We start from the raw sequence: 8760 nt of genomic DNA, 5'->3' as shown, positions 1-8760 counted from the left end.
TCAATCCACTTTATTTTATAGCAGTATGTTCACATGTATGAAGGAAGGAAGGATGATGCTGCTCTCTTGTTCCAACTTAAGAGGAGCATAAACCACAGCTGGCTATAATATGCATTTCTTTGACATGTATGGAGAAGTTGCTGATGATTAATTGCACATTGAAATGGGATGAATTTCCTAGACTGATCAGTCCAGTGCTTGAGTACATGGAGAGGCAAGCAGGAGTCCCATTTTTTGCCTGTGCTCTGTTCCTGTACTGTATATCCTGGTGATCTTCTAAAATTGTTGGGTTTTTTTAATACAAGGGAAGAATTCCCTTTAAACCTTTTCTAGACATATTGTAGATTTCTTTTCTCCATTTAGTTCCAGAGTATCTATCTGTGGATAAGTATGATGATAAAAATACACAGATCTTCACTCTATCCCATTCTTTTGTTGTTCTGCCAGAACTTTCTTATATAGAAAATCACTTTGAGGAATTGATTGGTTTGTGTGTGATAAGCTCTCTAGCACTAGTTTGCCAGCATCAAAGAACTGATCTTTTTTTCTCTTTTTCCCCCTAATCCCTTGGGCAAATGTCATGGAAAGATACAGACACCTTTTTGTCAGTACTGAGGGGCAGACAACATTTAGAAAAATTTTGAATTGCCTTGCAAAATTCTCATAACTCCACAATGCACTAAGTCAGGGTGAAGATATTTTTGGATCAGTTTGGGTAATATAAAACTTACTTCTATAAAAATTTCTGCATGCACAAGAACACATTTTTGGGTACTTGTATATACACTAAATTAAATCTTTCAAAGCTTCTAAATGCTTCTAGGCATTGAATCACTTCTGACAAGGAAACTGAACATTAAATGCATTTCCACATCATGTAATCATGTTTGAAATGTATTAGCTTAAAAAAATTAAACTGTCTCTGAGATACCAAAGTTAAGCATTTTCAAATTTTTATCTTTTCACTAATACATGAAACCTGCTCTAGGGCAGAGATATTCCCAATAAAACCAAAAATATATAGGAGAGAAATAAGAACGCTGTGAAAGCTCAGTGTAGATTGACAGGATTCAACTAATCCAAATGCACTGGAGAATGGCAGATTTACCATGACTTCACAAAATAAGGGAAGTGTGAGTGTGTTTGATGTCCTGACGGTGTTCCTGAAAGATGCCTGAAATGATCATTCCCTGATCCAAAACAAAGCATATGCATCTACATGCCTTCTGACAGACATTTTATAGGTACTGAAGGCTAGATGTCATCACATACATTTGAGTGCATTTTTTCAGTTCACAGAGGTATAAGTAGATGTTCCTCCTTCATTCAAAGCACCTGTAAGACATTAAATGGCTAGGTGATTTAAAAGCTGCTTCCAGTGCTGGGCCTTACAAAGATTTAAAAATAAACCAGGAATGTTTCAGACAGTCTTGTTGGGCTTATACTCAAAATCTGAGTCACTAGCAATCAAAAAGTTTCAAGGCTGTTTATTTAACAGTATGACAAAACAGTTGTGCTGGTTTTGGCTGGGACAGGAGCACAGGGATATTTTTTGGATTTGTGCTGAACACAGGGTTAATAAAACAGAGATGTTTTTGTTACTGCTGACCAGGGCTTACTGCAGAGCCAAGGCCTTTTCTGCCTTTCCTACTGCCACATGGCAAGGGAAGTTGGGGGTGCACAGGAGGTTGGGAGGAGACACATCAGGGACAGGTGACCCAAACTGACCACAGATATATTCCAGACCACATTATGCCTTCCTCAGAATGGATAAAGTGGAAGGAAGAAGAAGGAAAGGAGAATGTTTGGAGTGATGGTCTGTCTTCCCAAGTAACTCTTATCTGTGATGGGGCCCTGCTCTCCTGGACACTTGCCTGCCCATGGGAAGCAGTGGATTAATTCCCTGTTTTGCTTTGCTTGTGTGCACAGTTTCTGCCTTTCCCATTGAACTGTTTTTTTGTCTCAGCCCATGAGTTTTCTACCTTTTGCCCTTCAGACTTTCTCCCTGATCCTGCTGCTGCAGGAGTGAGTGAGTGAGGGGCTGAGTGGGCCTTGGTTGCTGGCTGGGTTAAACCACAATAGTGAATAAAAAGAAAAATACTGTATTATATATTGCTGTATGTAAGGGGTAGGTTTGCAAATGGGATATGCTAGATGCAGAACTGAGGGCCTTGCTGCACAAGCCCGGTCCAGAAAAAACTTGTTCACAATCTACCCTTAACCTTCCAAATGCTCTGGCTGACTGCTGGTGGTTTAATGTATATTGCTCTATTATTGGCTGCAGTAAGATTACTCATATATTTAATAACTCTGTTGAATCAGAATATAATTTCATAAAGCACATCGTTCCGGTTTAGGAACTAGTTTGATGATAATTTAGGAACAGAATTTTTATCTGTCAAATGACTTCTGTTTCTTGAAGGTTTCCTCCCAGTGAAAACACATGACTACTCTGCCCATCTCGGCTGCCCAGTCTCTCTCTGAGCATGAAAATATTTATGTAGGGATATCAGGGTGATCCTTCCATCCTTGTGCAGACACATAAGAGGCTAACAACAAAGGACATGGTGAATCAATGCTTGGCCATTCCTTCTATTATTTGATGTGAGAGCAGGGTTAGGGACCTCTGGATTACAGCCTTGTAATCTTGGTACTTCTGTTCAACAGAGGTTTTTGCTTTATCTCATCTCTCTGCATTATGTGCCTATGAAATTGGATAATAGCAAGAAAGACTAAAGAAAAGTTTTTCTCAATTCTCACTCTGGTAAAGATCACTTCTGGAGGGGCATTTAGGTGGGTTTGGAAAGCAAAGAAGAGCAAAGACAGTTCTTGCATCAGACAGCCAGTCTCTCCTCTGACTGTTGAGGCAAACATTACAATGGTCCTGCTTGTAATCAAGATTGTCTGAAGACAAACTGTCCCCAGCAGGACAGTCTCTTAAAAGCTTGTGAAAAGATTGTTTTTTAATCTTTACTGCCTCTAGACAGCATGAGGAATTGACAAAATGCATTATTCTGATAGATCCTGAGAGAGGTCCCTTTGGGTTCAGCTTTGTCTGGAGCTTTCTGGAGGACAAGGCAAAAAGGAATCTGAAATTTTTTTAATGACTCCATTTTCTGGCTTATTTTCATGCTCCGAAATTTGTACATGACATGCATTTCTGAATGACCCTGTAACATTTTATCCATTAGGACAATTTTATTCAGCTGTCTTTTACTGTGTGCACAAAGTCTGCATGAAGAATTGTATGCAGCCTTATTAGTAAGCACAGTTATTTACTGGGCAGTGTACATAGTGGGTAGCTAAAATATGACTACACTGCACATTCCTATGCTTTTCAACTTCCAAGCTGACAATCATTAAGTTTTTCCCAGCCCGCCAGTGGCAGTCAAGTTGGGAGGTACACCCCCTGTTTCTGCTTGGGAGAAGCTGATCCTTGACCCTGTGCAGTCACAGACACCTGAACCACTAGCTGTGCTGAGGATGAGCTTTCTGAGCCATAAAATTCTGGATGGAGCAATGTGCATAAGGGAATAGAGGCCAAGACAGGACTGTGGATTCAGCTCCAGTTTAAACCACCTTTTCTCTTAAAAACCAAGCTGTACTATTTATTTCAAGATCTGAGGAAAGGGTAAACCTCTTTGAGCAAATTGTTCTGCTACCATTTCACTCTGAAAGTCTTTGAACCCAGTGTTCAAAATTACAACAGTTTTTGAGTAATGTCAATAGACAAGAAGCCCTGTCTGGGTAATCTTCTAACCATTCTGAAAGATCCTCCCCGCTCTTTCCAAGCTGAAGCTACTAGAAGCAACCTGAGAGCATCTCTGAAAATAAACCAGGAAGAATACCTGCAAGAGATGACCTTTTCTTTCCTTTTCACACCTAGTGATGCGTGGGTCTGTGATATAATTTTCTATTGTGACATTGTGTGATTTAACATCTATGGAAAGTTTTTCTATTAAACCAGATAATATCTCAGGCCAGACAAAAAAATTATCTGTGACTTGGACTGCTGAAGTGTACAGAATAATTATTTACTACATGAAATAATACTTGAAAATCCTGTACTTACATGCTGGAAAATAGTTACACAGTTATTTTTACTGTGCAGCTATCAATGTAACCACATGATTGACACAGAGTCACCAGGAGCAAGATTCAAATCTATATTAATAATTTATGAATTCATGATTTAGTACAATTTGAACCGAAAGTTTAGCAAATTTTAAGGTGCTAAGGTCCATGGCTTAAATCTAACAATTAGCAACACTTTAATATTGATATTCAATAGTGCTGATTCTGGTGCTGAATGTTTCACTTATTTCTGCAGAAATCACTTTACTTTATTTGTCACATTCAAAAATGCAAACAAACTGCAGAATACAATTATACACACACGCAATGACAGCACACAGGATGACTATCAAAGGTGTTGCTGTGCCTATCAATGTCTTTTATCTTTGTGATGATTGCCATTTCCCAAAATCTCTTAGGAACTTATTAGTATTGCATCTATTCACATGTACTTAATAAAGGGGAATATATTGACTGTAGTGCTATGTTTACTGGAACTCTTTCAATGCTTCATGTAAGATGGAAAGGGTAATTAGCCATTGATGTATTGGCCAAGAAGCCAATTAAACAAGACGTAGGAAGTTATCGTTTGTTCGAGTGACCTGTGGAGTTGAACTAAATGACAAACTAAGTTGGAGTGGTATCTCTTTTGTCCATGAAGACTACAGAAACTCTTTCAAAAACAGTCAAGTTCAAATTATATAATTTATTAAGGATGATATACCAACAGGTGGATATTTTCTTCTATTTGGCTTCTTTGTGGCAACTAACTGTGAATATAGATTTCCACAGCCACAATAATGCACATTAGGCTTAGAGTAGTGCTAGAGACAGCACGTTACACTATGCTCTTTATACACATGGACAGTTTTAGAAAACCTCTCTCAGCTCTTTTTCCGTGAAGACAATAGTGGTAATTGCTTGAGACTGAAGCATTTTTAGCTTGTTTCTGCTCTAGCTTTTAGATGGTTTCCTTTTTCAGCTTGGTAAATAAAGAACTTGTGATGATTAGGTCAGTTCAAGGGATAAAGTTATCTTGGCATAATTAGCATCTTAAGATGAGCCTTCCAGCCCGACTGACGTGGGGTTTTTTATATCCTGAGCTGGTATGTCTGCTCTCACAAGCCTCCAGACAGTGCAATAGTAGCAGTATTCACTGAGGAAGACAAAAAGAATTTGTCCACACAGCCTAGAACCAGCATCTTGTATTATACACAGGAAAAAGGATCTATGCAAAACTGGGGAAGTATACCAGTGTTTTCAGCACAGATGTTACAATGACAACCCATGAAAGATTCCTATCATATAGTTACAAATGTGGAAATGGACTAAATTCCCTCATACTTCATGCATTGTTTTGCAAAACTGATACCTTGAGAAGGCTGACCTAGAAACAGAGACTAGATGGAGTTAAAGAATAAAGCAGGTATTTATTAAAAGGCCTCAGTGAGTACACCTTGGGCAGTACAAGAGCCAAGCCAAGGCTACACCCAAGATGAACACAAACTGGTCACAAAATGGATGACCGGTCATGAAGTCTCTCACTTTTATAAGTTCTGGTTCAGTACCATATTTGAGTTAATTGTCCAATTACAGCTTTAGCCCATGAAGTCCCATCCTTCTTGTCTTTCTCTCTCCAAATTTTTGTAGTTTATGCTCTTGGGCCTGAAGGTTGGATCAGTTGTCCTTTGGTCCCCAGCTAGAGAAGGAATTGTTTTGTCTGCCTACTCTGTGAAGAGAGCTTACTATCCCCTAATATGAAGCTCAGAACTACACACTAAAGCAGTACAGAATATGAAAAAAATAAAAGCTAAAACCTAAGGCGTCTGTACAGGAATTAGTTAAGGAGGCAAAGAGACTTCTGACAGCTTCCCTGCATCTGCAGATGCGCTCCTTGTCATTAACATCGTTAGTTTCCCAAGAAAGCTTGGATTCCCCAAGATCCCAAAAAACTTGCAGACTACATATGGTGAGTGTCAATAGTGAATCACAGTGAGATAAGGCACCCTAGGCAGGTTTGGTCTCAGATTTCTAAATTTTGAACTCCACTATGGTGCTGTTATGGGTTTTACTTTTAACAGATAATACAAATGGATTTTGGAGGTTATTTCTATTCTGCATTCGTTTTGTGCAGGTAGAAACAAGAGGGCTTCCATAAGGTCCCATCCTGTAGGACACTTGACAGGCCTCAGAGCAGGGGGAAAATGTAGGGACATGGCTTTGAAAGATGGTTCTTAGTATCTGTTTAGATAATTAGATATTATCTTGGAGATATTTACACACGTAAGAGCATCCTAAAAAATAAAGTAATTTTTCAAAGGTTCACCATATAAAAATCCAGTTTTCTATGTCAAAACCATGAAGAAAAGAGCTGGGTAAAAATGAATGGGAAATTCAGACTGACTGTTATGACATCTAAAATACACATTCTTGTCACATTCTTGTCTAATCAGAGGTTATTTTAGATTTGCTAAGAAGAAGATTGGGTTGGAGTACCTGAAGGAGGAGGGAAACATACCTGGTGATGAAAGAATCATCTGATCCTTAGCTGAAATTTGAAGATTATAAATGTGCTGATAGAAATAGGGCATATTTCATAGAGCTTGTTCAAAACAAAGAATACAACATGACCAAACCAGAAACTACTTTTCTTTCCGACAAACTTTGGATTACCATGTGGTTTCCTGGGCTTTAAGGTAAATGGAATCCTTTAAACAAGTCAAGTGAAACATCAGAAGGAAATTGCTTTGAAAGAAAACGAGATATGTTAAAGCTCCTGTTAAAGCTTGTGTGGTCACAGATCCTCTGGTGGTATGATTGCAGAATACATGTCTGATAGTGAGAGGGGGATGGCAAAAACATGACATCCATCCATGCTAAAGAATGAGAAGGAATTCGGAATGACACTTCTAGGACAGCTGCATATCATGAACCAGATGGACATGAAGCAATAGTCCTCACACATACCAGGCAACAGAAGCATAAGGAGAACCAAATATCTTCCCAAACCGCTTTGGAGTCTTTGAGAGAAGCTGAGATTGCATTCTGGGCTGGAGGAGCAGTGATATGAAAACACAGAACTATACTAGAAGCATTAGGAGTTTTCCCAGATAACATGCCAGGCAAGGGGAAAAGAACCTTGGAAGTATCACAGGAGTCTGCAGCTCTCTTGCATGCCTTTTGCTCATCATTACATCTATTCAGAAGTTTTAATCAAGCAGGTCTCTGATATGGATGCTGGTGACATACCCAGACATACGAATGCAAGCGGTGAAAGTCTGTTTGGGAGTCATGGGCATAATCCAAATGTTCAGTGGTTTTGAAAGCTGGTTTTGAAAATTGTTAACCCACGCAGATTAATAATGCAAAGGTACCACCTGGAACAGGAGGAACTTGTTCAAGTGGTGTAGACAGGATAATGTTTGTTAATACAATTTACATGTTGCAGGAATTTGCTTCAGTTGATAAGTCTGTTGTGAGAATCCACACTTTTGACCTGAAAGCAGGACTCAAAAAGGGTGAGAGAGGAAATGAAGGCTCCCATGTTCCACCTGTGACCCTCCCGCAGCCTGGGATCTGAGGAGACAAGCACTATTCTCCTGAATGTTTCTGTTGCAGAAGGCAACTCATGAGTTTGTAATTTAAAAATATTTGTCTGTGTTTTATTCTGCTTGGCATCACATTTCTGAGTCTGCAGAACTCACTCAGGCTAAAGGTATGTGGATTGTACTTCTGTAATAAACTTATCTAAAAGAACAAACTGATGGTTTTCTCCTTATCTCTTCTGAGAAGCATTCAGAGACAGCTGCCAAGAAAGTGATGCTGGGAAAAGTTTCAGCACTTCATCCATTTTTTCAAACCAGGTGATACTGAGGAATATGAACATTTATGAGAGTGGGATCCAGCAGTGCAACATGATGGTGAAAGCAGGTATTGGAGAATATGCTAATCATGCCATTAAAGGATTAGAGAAGGCCACATTAGTTTATCAGTTTTTGGTTGTATTTTTTGTTCTTCATACACAGCCTCTTGAATTTTCCTGTTATTGCTTTTGTAAAAGATGAAAAAGCTGTTATGTTAGCTGCTGACTAGTAGTGCACCATCAATCTGCTCTATAAGCTCTAAAAACTCATGGATCAATGTGCTGTGGCTATGGGATCAAAGGCAGAGTTTCTGAAGTCATCCACAGCAACATGAGCTGTAATGCACAGGGGACATTCTGCTAACCCAATGATTCGTAAGAGAGAGCTCATGAGTCAGTAGAAGTTTCCTTTTCTGATAGAATATGAAAGTCCTAAAACAAGTCTCTTAGTATTTTTATCTCTTTTTTTTCCCTAAACAAAATGTTAATCCTATTTCTGATATAATTCTCTTTTTCAAATACAATTACATGATAAATTTGGTAAATGCTAAGCAGGTCCTTCATGGAAATAAACTGGTTTCTCTCTTCTAAGGATTTGGCTTTAAGAGATTTTTTGCACATCAATTTCAGAACAATTCTACATGCTAAAAATAGTTAGCAAATCTGACTAACAAACCTTAGAACTCCCAAATTTCTTACTCCAGATGATTTAGCTATTTTAAGTATTACTTGATTTATGTACATTGCATAAGTTTGTACACAAATGGTAAGACAATTTTTCAGAAAACTTTTGCTCTTTGGTCCATTTTGTCTAATTGGTTCTC

The sequence above is a fragment of the Zonotrichia albicollis genome, chromosome 3 (genome assembly GCF_047830755.1).
Source record: "Zonotrichia albicollis isolate bZonAlb1 chromosome 3, bZonAlb1.hap1, whole genome shotgun sequence".
Taxonomy (NCBI): Eukaryota; Metazoa; Chordata; class Aves; order Passeriformes; family Passerellidae; genus Zonotrichia; species Zonotrichia albicollis.
Note: the sequence above shows the minus strand (reverse complement) of the source record.